The sequence below is a fragment of the Camelus dromedarius genome, chromosome 13 (assembly GCF_036321535.1).
Source record: "Camelus dromedarius isolate mCamDro1 chromosome 13, mCamDro1.pat, whole genome shotgun sequence".
Taxonomy (NCBI): domain Eukaryota; kingdom Metazoa; phylum Chordata; class Mammalia; order Artiodactyla; family Camelidae; genus Camelus; species Camelus dromedarius.
Window position 1 is genome coordinate 38,389,184 of NC_087448.1, and position 16,493 is coordinate 38,405,676.

Consider the following 16,493-nt stretch of genomic DNA (forward strand, 5'->3'; position numbering starts at 1 on the left):
GCTGCTAGAGTGTTTGATCAGGGTAAATTATTTGTGTCTATAAGATGCCACGTACTGTCACAAGTTCAGTGAGAAATGGGCTGTTGCCTCTTCTTCTGCAACTCAGTGTTCGACAAGACATCGGGGGAAAGCCAGTCCCTAATTTGTGTGTGATGCAAGTAGGAACAAAATTAATGTCTTGCCTTTCACTAGCAGCATTCTTACCCCTTTGCTTCATTTACTTCTTTCCTCCTTTCCTTTCCCCTTTCCCCTCCTCCACCAAAAGAGCCTGAGAATGTCTCAGAACACTAGATTCAAATTACTTTAAAGGTTGTCTCATCCTCATGAAATGACAGTAACAAAAAAATCTGTACACATCCCAGAATTCATTGTATTTGATTTACACACACGCGCGCGTGCACACACACACACACACAATCAGGCTACCTCCCACTTACTGAGGAAGAAGAACCACTTATTCTGAGTTTTCATTCACTGACCGTGAGAGCAAAGTGTCTTACGCAGACTTTCACCTGGCTTCATGCATGGTGTTTTTAGTTGGATTTCTGCTTTGTGGCCATAGAATTATTCTCCTAACAGAAGAGAGGAAGTGGAGACATAGACATTCTGCTCAGATATTGGTGTCATCATATTTGAGTTGGGAAGGACTTAAGACAGCATAGAGTCGTAACTGTTTATGGGTGAGAATCCATAATAGTGTAACTTGGACAAGAACCTGGATCATCTGCCATCGTGCCCACGCGGGTGAAGAGGCAACTTGTTGGGGGATGGCAGTGATCCTTCTTGCTTGAGTTCCAGGGTCTTGCTAGTTTTCATTGCTCACCTGCCTTTAGTTAAGGTCCATGTGGCCCCTCATGGGAAGGTCACTCTGTTCTGATAAATAAAGTTACTAATCAGCTAAAAGCTCTGGACCCACTCATATTTCCCAGAGTTTTTTCTGCTGACCTGCTGACACTTTATATAAATGAGACCTAAGAAACTACTGGATATAAAATCCTTTGTGTTATCATTAGCCCTCGAGTTCCATAGGAATGGGGTGCTGTCTCAGGCTGTCTAAGGCTAGATCTGAATAAAGATAGGGTGATAGGCTTTGCTGCTGGACCTTCCACAATCAAATGTGTTTTCCACCTTAGTGTTTAGAATCAGGCAGATGAGCTCAAATCTTGCCTTTACCAGTTATTAGCTTAGTGACCTTGGGGAAGAAACTGTACTTATTTGTGTTCAATTTTCTTTGTTTGTAAATAAGTTCAGTATTTATTTTAAGGTTTTTGTTTTAGAATTGAATGAGATAATTTCCTCATTTATACCTAAAATACAGATCGCGTGGCTCTGTGATGGTGCCTTGGTTGTTGATTACTAAGGCACTCAGCAGGGAGAAAGGGGGTGGGGGACCCCTGGATTCTAGAGCTTATTATATTCCAGGATATGCTTGTAAAAGACTGGATGTGCAGTGGATTTTTAGTAAATATCCATTCCTTTCCTAATCTGCATTGATTGTGTATATATCTTTATATTAATATATGAACAATTTTATAATGCAATTTAAATCTTTCTGTAGAATTTAAAATATGTAGTTGTAACAAAAATACGTGAAATAAAATGATTTCACTTTTATTTTCTTTTCAATAAGCAAAACAAAATAAAATAGAAAAGAAAAAAAGGTTTGAAGGAGTAGAAATAACTTTCTTTCCATAGAATCAATTCCCTAACATAGGTTTTTTGGTTGTGTTGTTAAACAGCATATAAAATTGATAGGTTGTGACATATTGGAAATGAGGAAACAGTGGAGACATACTACCACCAATGCAGTCATTTTGTTACCAAGTCCAAACTCATTCTGCTTGCTGCATGACAGGCCAATAAATCAGGAGATGAGGTGTTGGAGCAAAGAATAGTGACTTTATTTGAAAAGCTGGCAGACTCAGAAGATGGCATACTGATATCCAGGAGAACCATCTTCCCCAAGTCAGAATTCAGTCTCCTTTTATACTAAAAAGGGGCGGTGGTGTGGTTAGTTGTTGCAAACTTCTTGCTGTATGAATTGTTTGTCCTTGGAGTCCTTTGTTCTTGCAGCTGTCCATGTGGGTCAAATCATGGTGCCCCTGTAAAACCTCCAAAAATAAACAAAGTTTATTCTGTTTTACTACTTGCCATCTATATGTAAGTGCAGAAGAGATAACATCCTTAAAGATCAGAGCCCGGAGAATAGTCTTTCCTGGATATTTCAGGCTAAAGGCAACTTTCTTTTACAAAAGCTCCAGAGCTAGCAAGTCTGAACCTAGAAAACAGGGCAGAGGTTTAAAGCCAAAGGAACACATCTAATATGGAGTCAAATTTGTTCTTTTCTATTACAATTTCTTTTTCCACCTCATAAATAATTTTATTAAGAAACATGGGCAATTTTTTTTATTTTTGCTTCTTAATAACGGATAAGTGGTCCAAATACATTTTTGTGATCAGGGATGCTGTGCGTGCCTTGGGGTCACAGCAAATTCTTGTTGGGGGTGGTCGACCCTGAAACATGCCTGATGCCCCGTGACCCTTGGTGAGAGTCCTCCTAACCAGGGGCTCTCTTCGGGAACCAGCATATGGGCATTGACCTCTGGAGACCTCTTTTTCAGGTGCAGGAAATTTTTTCAGATTCTGTGATTGAAAAATCACTCCAGCTGGGGAAAATTAGGGAATAAAGGAAGAGGAAAGGGGCTTGGAGTAGAGTAGAAGAGAAGGACAGAAGATCAGGGAGGCTGGGGTCTTGGCAGCGGGGCCTCCTGAGAGAGAGAAGCAGGGGTGGGGAGGGGCCCGGTTCCAGAACCAGCTCCTGCACCTGTCCCCGCGCCCAAGACACACAGCCTTTAATGACCCAGGACTCTCTGCTCTCTGGGCGTCACCCTAGGCAGAACCTTGAGAATCAAAATTAAGGGGTGGGCAGTACTCACCTAGGGGGTCACAGAGGACTTTGTTCAAGTCCACAGTGCCTTTTCTGGTCATGAGTCTTCACTTGTCCTTTATCTTAGGATCTGAGGAACAGGAGCAAGGAACACAGGGAGAGATCCAGGAAGACATCTGAGTGTGTTAGGGAGGACATTCACAGCGAAATGGGGAGCGAGGACACTTGCAGCAAAGTAAAATGACTTTACAATTATTTCACCAGAGCTGCAGGTGTGAGAGAGCCTAAGCCTGTTTCAGAGTGCAGGGGACAAGTGGAAAGGAATGGTAAAATTTCCACTGACAATTGAAATTTTGTTAAATAGCCTGCTACTCTTAATTGTATCACTTGAATGTAGGCAGGTGTATTTCTGTGAGCATTTATAGTTTCACACAAACACACCAGCACCTCTTGCCCCCATCGGGGATGGGCTTTCTCAAGCACAGTGCACCTCATGCTTGGGTGGGCCATGCTGCGTGTCCTCGCCTGGGGCCGGGCTGCTGCAGGGCACTGAGTCCCCGAGGCACGGGCTGTGAGACACGACAGGAACATATCTGCTCATAACTGAGAGCCTCCGTTTCCCCCTGCAGTGTAAGAATGCCGGTGACTCAGTTAGAAGCATGCTGCGAAGCTGTCCGTGTCTTTGCCATCCAGAAGCGGAGCCTGGGAGCTTCCGAATTTCTCCAGAATGCGGTTTACATTCACCTTCGATAGGTGAATATATGTCCACTTACAAGTGGAGGAATTACTGCAGTTTTTCTGAAACTTAATTACCACTATTCCATCTGATTTTTCTGTGCTAGGATTCAGTATAGCCTGCTAAAAATTCTGGAGTCAGATCTTGAAACCCTGATGAAGAGGACTATTTACCTTATTTCTTTATATGATAGTATTTTACTTTCAAAATTCAGAGTTTTCGGTTCTTTGAGGAAATTTGGAGGGGGTTGGAGAATCAACTTTGCTCTTACCATCTATGTGACCTGTTGCTATATGCCTCTCACCTGTCTTCTGTCACTTATGAGGCAGTTCCATTTGTGACCCTGTCCGGGTTGTTCATTTTATAAAACATAAAGTCTGTAAAAGTACAGTCCCTTTTACTCTGAAGACATTCCACAAGTACTACTTAAATCTGGGTGTGGTTTTTAGAAGACAGAATCATTAGAACATGTACTTGCAGGTTGCTAGTGCAAAATCCCAAATCAATATTCTAGCTCAACATCTAAGATCTTTCTAATCTACCTTGGATTTATATGGATAAGTGAAGCAGTTTGCTAAGAACACAAGACCAGGTTTAGAATACAGGCTGGTGTAGCTCAGCAGGTCCTCCCATGATGATGCTCTGCCAGAGAGCGGGGCCGAGGAGAGAGGGCGTGTCCTGCCCTCCCTGAGCTGACAGTTTGATGGCAAAGACCTTCACCAGGTGAAGAACTGGGAGTTTCTTCTAAGAACAGTGGGATTGAAAAGAGTCCTATAAGCGCGGGACTGACAGAATCCCATTTGACTCAAGTAGGGGAGAGCTGTTGTGGGGCCACTTGGGAGACTCGTGAGTCCAGGTGGGCAGTGTTGGTGGCTTCCACTTGAGCGGTGAGATGGTCAGTGGGTAAAAGCGAACAGATTGAAGATATGTTTACATTGTAAAAAGAAAGGATGAATGCTGTCTGTGAAGGTAGGATGGAGTAAGGAACAGGTTTCTGGGTGGATTAATCAGGTAAATGATGGTCCTGCTGTGCTTTTAGGAGGGAAACTTGCAGAGGGATTTCGGGGGGAAAACTGATGAGTTCAGTTGTGGGTAAAATGAAAGGCTGCTCGATGTGTGGTCTGGGAACTCAGGTGAGAGCCAGTAGTGAGTAGAGGGAGGGGAGAGAGTCTTTCAAATCATTTTGTCTTGTGAACATACAAATAAGCATGAGTAATGACACACAAAACCTATAAATTCTGGATTTAAAACCCAGTAACATTTTCTTATATTGAGTGCAGAGGTTCTTAATTTTTTTAAAAGATATAAAACAAATAGAAACAAAATAGTGGAGTTAATCAACATCTTAGAGTTGATGTGTGTCCTTGTATGTATTTTGATACCTAATCTCTTTATAAGCATAATCTACAAAAGCTTGTTTAGCATAAGAGTTAATAAAAGGGACGGGGCACACAATGTTGTGGGTTGAGGCTGATCACCTTGGGCAAATTTTGTAGCCTCTCTGTGCCTTAGTTGCATCTTCTGTGACTGCCCCGGGGCCCATCATCACAGCTGATTTCCTAGACTAGATTTTGGGAGGGAGGCTGCTGAAGGGATTAAGAAGTGGCAACTGCTAGAGATACTGAAGAGAGACAAAAAAACAGATTAAAGTCTATAAACTTAGTACAAATACCCTCAAAAGTGAAAGAATCCCACAGTGTTTTGAGCCACTTAGCGTAAGGGAAACAAAATCACGTGGACCCAATTCTCTTGAGCATGTGAGTATTGTGGGTGGGAGGATGTCATCAGAAGTGTTGAGAAGAGGCCTTTTGGTTTCCCTTGACATTTCCAGTAAGGATGGGGCAAAGGAGCGAAAACCCCCTCTTCACAGTGGAAGCTGCTGTTTTGTGCAAAACTGACCAAAGGTTGGAGACCAGTCATCAGCGGTGCTGGCAAATGAAGAGACTTCAGGATTGGGTGGGGCACTTGCTGTGACTTCCAGGTGACCTGCTGGCTGGGGGCTGTGAGGCGGGCAGTAGGTTTGCAGGGTGACCCGGGCATAATCCCTGGCTCTGAGGCTGCTGGTCTGATTAGCAGACCTGGGCACCAGCAGACCTAATGGGGCAGCTCATGATGTAGCCTGGGACACCTGCCATTCTGAGGGCGAGAAGAGGGCTCCTCTGAGGAGGTGTCCCTGTGGAGAGTGGAAACATCCTCCTGCAGGGGAGGAAGTGCCTCTGAGCAAGGGGCCGGAAATACAGGCAAGACCAGCCTGAGCAAAGAGGGTTTGGGAACCCGGAAGTCATACAGTGGCCTGAGCAGCCTTGTTCCTGAGAGACTGGAGGGAAAAGATGCTGAAAAGTCAGGAAAGGGTCCGACCCTGTGGTGGGTTATGAGTGACAAGAAAGGACTGGTCAGGCAGGCACGAGAGAACCCTGTGGCCATTCCAGCTGGGGCATCACGTCGGAGGGAGGAGCAGAGTTATAGAATTTGCCACTTATTAGCTGTGTGACTTTGAGCAATATCACTCCACCTCTCTCTACATATATCTTGATATGTAAAGTGACAGAGTGACAGGCTCGTGTCATCAGAAGGCTTAGTTTAGCTCTGATCCTCTTTGTCCAGTCCTGTCAGTGCTGCCCTGTAAGGTTCTGCAGCGGCTGCTCTTACCCTGAGATGGGAGGGCGTAGAGGGATATTGTAGCGCCTGAGGACAGGAAGAGGTTGCTTTAAAAGCAGACACGTAGCCGCCTGCAATTGCAAACCTTCAGGCAGTTTGGTTGAAGTTAGTGGAGAGAACTTTGGAGGCCTTAGTATCCTCATAAAACTTGTTTTCCCTTGGGGACTGGATTTAAATTTGCAGATTCATGTTGAATATTTGGGCTTCTGGCAAAGCTGTTTTCAGAGATGGGTATATACATAACATATGGTATAAAATAAAATGCTTTTATTTAATGTGTGGAACTTTGCAGGTCTCGGGAACAGCTAAGTTGGCCTGGTCTCCACGGATGACAGTAGGGGTCAGCAGAGCGTGCGGGAGGGCAGGCTGACCGCCTTACTTCTGCAGGGGGTTCTCCATAGCAAGGCACTCTGTTGAGTTGACTCTTCTCTAAGTTTGGTCTGAGCAGACAGCAAAGTAATGAGTTCTGGTGGGATTGTATAATGACAGGAAGAAAGAGGAACCCGTGGTTTTCGGGACTAGAACACGCTTTTGGTTCCTGATCCAGTGTGTTCCATTACAGAATTGATGAGTTGTGTCTATTCTGGGGCTTGATTGAAAGAAACATTCAGCCTTAAATTTAAGAGTTATGTATTATTTGGCGGGAAGACTCGAGCCGGGATGACAGCCTCTCAGATCACTCTGAGGGACTGCTCCCAAGAGGTAGGGAAGGAGCTGGGATATATAGGAGCTTTACAACAAAGACCAGGTTGTTGGAACAATAAAAGATTGTTTGTTATCTAAGAAAGCCAGGTATCTCAAGTTCAAGAATTTAGTGCTTTTCTATGTATGGGAGGATGCGAACATTTTGGTCATTGAATTCAATTCTTTGACAAGCACCTGGCTATCTAGGGCCAGTATCCTGTTGTTTCTTACTGTGAGTCCGCTCAGAGGGCACCACTGTGAGTGGCTGAGAGGCTAGGCTGCAGGCTTGTACTCGCTGGGGGGTGGCAGCAGCTGCTGATAACTTGGTTTCAGCATTCTTTGTTTACTGACATGGATGCAGTATTTTCATTCACATTGTAGTATTTTCATTCACAGTGCTCCCCCTTGGTCCTAAATTCGACCAATATTTTGAGAGACATTTCATGACCAATTTTGTCCCATGGTGCTAGGATGGCTCATTCCTAGTTAAGTTGAAGAATATTCTGAGCTGCCATTCAAGGTGTTAGGTTTTTTATCAGGACCTGTTGATACTAAAATTTCTCTGGATCGCCTGTCTTACTAGTCTATTATGATCCAGGAAATGTTTGCCCTTCGTTGCTCATTCCCATACCTAGAATCACACTATTACAATTATTTTATACAGGGTTATAAATTTTATCTATTTCTTCAAGATGTTTAGCCATCATCAATCTTGTAGGCCTCGTTACACATTGGGAAATGCAACAGACAACAATTTTATTATATAGACAGGATATAAGTAATAAAGCTAGTAACGTTAATAAAGTCACGAATAAGAATTTAATAGTCGAGAAGTTATATTTTTGGGTTAAAATTTTGCTTGTGTTTCCGATTGAGTTTGAGTGATCTTATGAGAAATTTCATATTTATGGTCAGGGTCAGAGCAGGTATTAATTAGCCAGGTGAGGTCTCCCACCTTGTAAGATCAACAGTGGCCTAAACAGAACTATAATTTCCTTTTTAGAATAACGTTTCTGAGGGCTATCTAGTTAGAGCCTTGGAGTAAGGAAACCCGCCAAGGTAACACAGAAGTACTAGACATAGGTAATTTACCATGAACTTAACAGGTGGAGTAGTTCATAATCAAAGGTAGGAGAAATTATCAAAGTAATTGGCATACAGGCCTGGTTCGGTGTCTTGGGTCAGCTGTCTTACCTCAGATGTCATCGTCTTCTCATCCTGGCCTGGGTAGATTTTTCTTCATTTGGGCATTGTTTTAAGGTGAACAGTGCTCTATAGGCCAGTGCACAACAGGGGATGTTTCTGATAGGAAATGAATCCAAAAGTCCATTTCCTTCAGCTTTGGTATGTACGGTCTAGTTAAGAGTACCTGATAAAGGATCCTTCCATTCAGGTTGGAGACAGTTATTTAAGTCATGCCTGTTCCAGTATGTATAATCCCTTGACTGCAGGTCATGGGGCATTGGAACTTTACCCAAGGATAGATTACTGAGCTTCAGAAACAAACCTAGAGTATTCTTTTCATAATTCAATTAACCTTTACAGCAATGTGACATAACAGCAAGGAATGATCTGGGAAATGTCTTAGTAAACATAGACCTCAATTAACAAAACTAGAATTTAATATCCACTAAAATATAATCTTTTTTCTCTCTAAAGTTACCCTCATTTTTCTCAAATATAGTCAAATCAAGATTAATTTGTTTACAAGTTAAGTCTGATTATTTGATCATATAGTCTTTTTTAAATTGGCTGTGTTGGAACTTTTAATAAAGAGTCTCAGGGTAGAATGTTAAGAAGGTTTTCTAATGCCAGGAAAGCCACATCAAGGTCTTGTCATGGTTTTCTGCCTTACACATTTAGGTAAATTCTTTTCTCTTTAAAATCCTTAAAATACCTTGAGATTCCTATATCTGTTAGGAGATGATCTTCCTCATTTGTCTGATAGAGCCACTGGGGACCTAAGAGATTTTAGTCTCTTGAGGGATCAGATAGAGAGAAAAGATAACTGTTCCAAGTCTGCTTACATAGGTATAATTTATCAAATTTCTGTGAATCATAACTAGTTAAGGAGAAGAGTTTCTTTATGTCAGGGAAACAGGTTAAAAGCCAGTAGTATTTCAGACAAAATCAAAAATTATAACCATATCCACCAGTTTACTCAGTCCCATGTAACTAATTTTTTAATCAGTTTTCATTAGACATTTAAAATTTCTTACCGAGTTTAGTTCAGTGTTATAGTTTGAAATTTATTAGAAACCAGTAAATCTCCTTGAAGAGAAAGCATTTTGCAAAATCATCAGAAGAAAACAATTAACTGTCTATAAATGACAAAAATTTAAAAGCATGGTTAAACACCGTTACACTATAATTGATGAAGAAACCTGGTCACTGTAACCAGAAATATGACTGATAACATTTTATATATGCGAGATTTTAGGGAGTCCATATAATTTCTAGAGTATCTATATTAATAATGTTTTCTCATACAATATAACCTTAGAAGATTTATTATTCATTTGACAATACCATGTATTTAACATGCCAAATAAATTTACTAGTTTAAAATCTCTCTTTGGGATGTTTCAGGGGCCCTCTGTAGCATCCCAAACTTAACTGGAGATTAAAAGAACTTTAATTAGAAATTGATATTTGAGGAGCTTGTTAAAAGATTTCAAAACACTTGGTCACGTAAACGTATAGATCACTGTAAAGTAGTACTTACTCATTAAGAAAATACGTCAAAGGTAAAGGCAGAACAGATCAGGTAAGTGGTATAAGAAGCTTTACAATTTGTTACTGAAGGTGGATTAACATTTCAAGACAATTTTGTCCTCTTAACAGAGAGTAAACCAAATCTACTCTTGTACCAGTTTATGTCTAAGATTCATTTACTTTGCCCAAGTTGATTCTAAACTTAGCCAATTCCGACCACGTACAAATCCCTTTCTTCAGGGTTCCTCTTCCACAAGCCTTCCACAGCTTTCTATACTCATATTAGTTTGTTCCTTATTTTCTATTCCATTCAGAAGTAACCAGCTTCAGGAGAAAGTCACTATTTTTCATTAAAAAATATAATTCCATTCTTATATCTTCCTTTACACATTTATCTTACTTTCCTAGGATACTGAGATCATTCCCTTAATAATAGAGACTATTTCAGGGTGGCACCAACCATTTATTAATATTTCTAAACACCTTTATTTTCTCTGTAAGAGGAAGTTAAATGTTAAATAATTCATATTTCAATCTTATTTTATCTGAAAATGGCATAGCTATTTAATAAAATCCTATCATTTAACTTAAAGTAGCACAACTCTAGAATTTAAAGATATCAAACATTTAGAGATTATCTTAAACATACATTTTAAAAATATATTTTAAAAATTTACCCAAAGCTCTCATCTCATTTGCATTTAATTTATTTAAATTTTACCACACCACATTACTATATTTTTTTTAACAAATCTGCACCAGATATAACAGGATCTTATTTGACTTTCATTAAACCTAGGTTCAGTAAAAGTACTATACTTAATATTGGTGACTTTAAAGATGTCTATATTAATTAGAACATACTTAAACTAAACAATATCAAATGTTATCTTAATATTGAATATTTTCCAGTTCACGTGAAGCTGAAGGTCAATTTGGTCAGTTTTTATTTTAAAACTACTTAATTTTTAAGCTCTTATTTTTTACGCCAATTAAGCAGAGCTCTTTGACATTGATTTTTATTTTTTCAGCTGTAGAATTATCTCACATCTACAATGTGTACGCAGGCTTATAAACAGACAAAAGCTAGAGATTTCATAGCTTCACTTTAAAACTTACTTATGAGATAAGTATAATAATAGTTGTAGTAAACTGAATTTTGCTTGCTCAAATCACTAAGGCTTACTATTTATGAAACAGACATTTAAGATTTCTTGACAAAGTCTTAAGGACCCATCAGGGTTCTGAGTTGAAAAATGCCACAAATTTCTTTGGCCCTGAGTTTTATCTCTTGAGCTAATTAGGCTCAGTCCTAGGTCACTGTTTGCTGTATTTACATTTCTGATCTGCAAGACAAAGACACACGCTTCCAGTTCCCCAGAGAACTTCTCTGTCACGCAGGCCCAATTGTATCTCCTTAATTTGCTTCTTTGTATCAGTGAGAAGAGCTGTAAACAAAGAATTCCATGCTTAAAATTTTAAGGTTTACTTTATCTTGCCTTTGAAAGCTTGCATAAGGCATTTAGTAAGGTCTCTTTTCCTTGAGTTATAAGTTAAACCCAGGGTAAACCTCTTATTATATTTTTTTTTAGCTACTGAATATTAGTTTTTAGTTTTACGTTATATTGGACGGCTCATGTAACTCTATTGGTTTCCTTTACTGTGTTCAATTAATATTTTCTGAGGGATAGATACGTGCCCAGCCTTGTAATACCAAGAAGAGGAAGTGTTTTTCCGTTGAAACATATCTATCCCAAAACATAATTAAGCAAGATGTTTATACAAAGCCCATTTAATATACCAATTTTACAAACTTTTATCTCAATTTTATTAAATCTTATACCTTTAATTTTTATATTTATTATGTTTAATCAATAATTCTTATTTCTAGAAGGAGTGCCAAAAGCCTTTTTTTTTTTCCCCCGTGCATTGTATCTAATTTTATAGAAAAGTCTCTGGGATCCCAAAGTTTGAGCCAAAGAGCTTAGGCCCTTCTCAATTTTAATTTCATTAATTGGTCTGTTGTCCCAATCATTGATCAAGTATTTCAGTCTATATATATATATATTTTAGCCCTATAAATACATATATTTTAAACTGTGGTAAATAAAACGGACTTGTTTGAACTTTAATGTTGGGGGTAGTAGGTGATATCTTTGGCTCTTTGTTTTTTAACTTTACGTAGTGTAGTATCAAAACCTTGTATGTAAATGCAAATATGTCCATTTTATTTATCTCATTCAAAATAACCATATAAAAATATTTATCCATTTGGGATAAGCCCCTTATCTTTTTTTTTCCTACATTTACAATCCTTTTTCCAGTTATTCAACCTAATTAACATTAATTATTCTAAGTTTTTATTAGCATGTCTAAAACCATTGATTGGAAAGGAAAAACACAAATGTAGCTTTTGAAACCATTTTTTTTTTTTAACTAAGTTCTTAGGTTAAACATTAGATATATTTTTGGACCTTTAAACTTGATTTTAATAGGTACTCATAAAAGAGATGTTTATGAGAGCTCTTTCAACTTTCACCAATTTAAAAGTTTTTCCAAATTAAAGGATCCATCATATGGCCATCAATTTATATATATATATAGATACTGATTTTAAACCAATAAGATGAAGAGGATTTTCCACATGAGAGTGGGTGTGTTGCCTAAATAAAATTCAAAAGTTTTCTCTCCAAAAGCTAAAGGCCTTTGTGGTCCAGGCTGATGCAACAACGGTTAAGATTGCAAAATATCTGAAAATTGGTACAATCAAAGGATTTTTGAGAATCCCAATTTATTTTCGTGGCCACAATATGTACACAATACTTGTACCTTTTGTATGACAGAGTCCAAGGTTTCGTTTAAAAAAAAAGAAACACATATATACATACATACACACACATAAAACACCCAGAGAAAGATAAAACATTTACATTTCAAGGGCACAGGAAGAGAAATCCAAGTTCCCCCTAAAGGGGATTTTGTTCTTATAAGTTCAGAATTCCAAAAAAATATTTTATCAGGCCTGGTTAGTTACTTTCAGGGTGAGTTTTTTTTCTAATTCCTAATTAATGTTGTAAGTTTTGTACGTATATAAACCTGGCTAGTGGATTAGTTGGAGGCTGGCAATCTGTCATTTCTTTTTCTTTTCTGTTCTGTGTTTTTATTTTTTTTTTTAATTTTTTTTGAAAGTTCTATTCCCCATTGTAAGGTCGGGTTCTCAGAATAAAATTGCTGGTAAGATTTCCTGCAGGGACAACACTATGGCATGAACTCTTTGCCTCTACCATTCCTGAAAGTTTCTCCGTCACCCAAGAAAGCTGTTAGCAGCCAGGAGGAGGGTCCCAGTTTTGGAGTTGAAAGGTTCCTCATAAGAGTTTTACTTTTATTCCGAAAAATTCAATGGATGTAACCAAATTGAGGAAAACATTAGACCAGCCTCTTACCTAACCACTCAGTCCTGAACCCAGTGTCTTTCAACTTGGACCCACTCAGGACGTTTTCACTGGGTGAGTATTTTCCTGGTATGTATCCACCAGCCCCACTTCAGACGTCTCTTCAAGGTGGGTGTTTCCTGTTACCTTTCAACCAGGCCCCACTCAGCATGTCTCCACTGGGTGGGTAATTCTCCCCCAGTCTCTTTCAACTGGAGGGCCAGGTACCTGGATACAACGCCAAATAAAACTCAGGATCATCAACAAATATGGGAGATCCTAGAACCAGGAGAGACTCACCCAAATTCATCTGGACTCCCTGAGGAGGCGGATGGGCACAAAGTGCCACTGCTGGTACCAAGGCTCCGGTAACTCGGAGAGTTCAGCTGGAGAGAAGTCTGCTCTGGGTCCCTTCTTGGTGTCCAAAACTTTTGACTGAAATACATGTGCAGCCTAAAAGTTAAGAGTTATGTTTTATTTGGCGGGAGGACTCCAGCCGGGATGATAGCCTCTCAGATCGCTCGGAGGGACTGTTCCCAAGAGGTTGAGGAGGAGCTAGGATATATAGAAGCTTTAAAACAAAGACCAGGTAGTTGGAAGAATAAAAGATTGCTTGTTATCTAAAGAAAGCCAGGTATCTCAAGTTCAAGAATTTAGTGCTTTTCCATGTATGGGAGGAAGTAAACATTTTGACTCACTGAATTCATTCTTTAGATAAACACCTAGCTATCTAGGGCAAGTATCCTGTCCTTTCTTATTCTGAGTCTGCTCAGAGGGCACAATTGTGAGTGGCTGTAGAGGCTGAGCTGCAGGTCTGTCCTCGCTCGGGTGTGTTGGCAGCCGCTGATGACTTGGTTTCAGCATTCTTTGTTTACTGACATGGTTGCAGTATTTTCATTCACACTGTAGTATTTTAAGTCACAGAATGATTATGGATAATCTGCAAACTTGGAAAGCAACCGATATGGAATTACTTCAGGTACCTTCTAATTTAATAAGCCGTGTGCAAACATAAACATGGAGGAAGCATACAAAAGGCTTTTGTGGTGTAGGGAAGGTGTTCTGCACATTACAGGAGAAAGCAGAATTCCTTTTCTTTGTGGGCAGGGACGTAAGCCCACCTTTCTTTTCTGTAGTGGTTTCTGAGAACAGTTTATGGTAATTAATGAACATTGAGAAATGGTGGCAAACATTGCATTCAAGAGCTGGCCGGCTGCGAACTTGTGTATTGGACAGGTGGATTTCATAGGCAAGTGGTCAGGTGGATGGGAGAGAGATGGAGCCCAGGCCTGGGCCCAGATTCAGGTTTAAATTGCCATTTCCTCACCATGGGGCCTTGGACTAGAATGTAACCTCTCCTAACCTGTTGGTGAATCTGTGAAATGGGCATGATAATATTCGTTTCTACCTGGGATTGTTGTAAGTTGTAAAGACTATTATAGCACACATGAAGCACTTAACACACTGGCACTTAGCAGTGTTCACTGTGTGTGGACGTCCCGCTTCGCGTGTGTCAGAGCCGTAAAGGCAGCATTTGTCTGTTGAGGATGCACTGGTACCCCCTTGAATAGGTTGTGAATTTGGTTATTTCCTTTAATCTTGGTAAATCTGTGTGCCATGGGCAGTTATTTTCATGGACAGATGAGGAATCTCAGGGTAAAGAAGACTGTGTAATTTGCCCAAAGTCAGACCATAATTTTGGGTGCAGGGGCCTCAGTTCAGCATGGGCCCCTGGGCCTTCTGCCCTCTCCTTTCAGCACCTGAGCCAGATGTGTGCTCGGCTGTCTCCCAGCCCAGAATATCCAGCAGGGAGCAAGACATACCTGGCCCTGTGCTTCTTGAGCAAAACTCCGGGGTGGAGGCAGTTACAAAAGGGATAAACATAAAAACAGATGACTGCAAACTGTGATCAGCTCTAAGAAGGAAAGGAACAGGCCTCACCGTGCAGCGCTGGGAGCTTTCCCATCGGGGCTGCTCTGGGGGCGTTCATCTCAGCTAAACAAGCTCTGCTGCTGCACCAAGGCAGGAAGGCAGGGCGCGTGTGACCAGGTAGACTGGGCCTCGTTGGTCATACTCATTCCCCATTAAGTGGCAGCTGTCATGGGCACTTACCTAGTAAACAGTTGTCTGCCATAATCATCACGCAGTTTGCTTGGTAGTTTTATAGGCCCCTCCTTTGAGATGAGGTAATTGAACCTGGGGAGTTTGCTGTATGCCCGTGATCACCTTGGAAATACCCCCACTGGTCTTTCAACCTAGACTGGCGTGGCTGTCATGCCCCAGCCCTGTGAATGGCATCGTGTAGCTTCTCCCAAGTGGCCCAAATGACTGATATTGATTTTCTTAATTCGTAGGAAATGGTATGTGACAATAGGAGAAAAAGGTAGTAAGAAATTGTTTGGAAAACTAGAAAAAAATTCAATTCTTCCCAAGCTGGGGGAGCGTAAGCTCTGTCACACACCCCACTCACTCCCTGTCACCTCCTCCCTGCCGATTCCGTGTTCAGAAGCCACTCTTAGCCTTTGAAGTACATTTTGCCTCATGACACTGTTGACTAGGACCTGCGACTTCTCTGTCCCTGGTTAACTCTCTCTTCAAAGCCATTTAAATTTTATGCAGGCTCCTCCGCTGAGATGTAAGAATAGCCTCTTTAAACTTCTTGATGAAGCTCCTTAATGAGGATCTTGTGAAGGAAACCTAGTCAAAACCAGGGATGTATGCACATAGTGACCGTAAACTCAGCACTTTGTGAAGTTCAGAATCAGATGGGTGGGAGACTCAGGAAAGGCTTTTTAAGGTAGAAAGGGGAAAGTGAAAGGACGCAGGCTGTGTAAGACTGAAACATCTCTGTCCCAGCCAGCAAGGCACCTGCGTTCAGAATGGTGGGTGGGGAGTGCAGAGTTGTCACAAATAAAGAAGTGGTGGGATGGGAGGGAGGACAGTTAGGTACTTTACTGGGGAGGGAAAGAGTGGGCTGAACATTTCCTGGTTGAACAAGACGACTGTGACATGATGTGCTTGTATTTTGGAGAGAAGGGTTTTGTGGGGACAGGCCTAGGGAGAACGCTCTGTGGCTGGGGAGTCAGCACAACAAAGAAACACAGAGAACCGGGCAGACCCCAGGGCCCCTGCTGGGGGAGAGGCTGCCAGCCAATTCGAGCCCTGGGGGCTGCTTCTGTCCTTTAGCCGGGGCCTTAGAGCTCCCTTCACAACCCAGTCCTGTTGATACAAGAAAAAATAAGTGGGTCATGAGAAGGGCTGTGTCCCAGGCTTTGGTTGAGCCCCTTGGATGTGCCCTGCCAGATGTGGGTACTTGGCTTCATGCAGGAAAGTATTCAAGCGCAAGCCACTGTTGAGTAAAGGTAAATTTATTCAGAGCGAT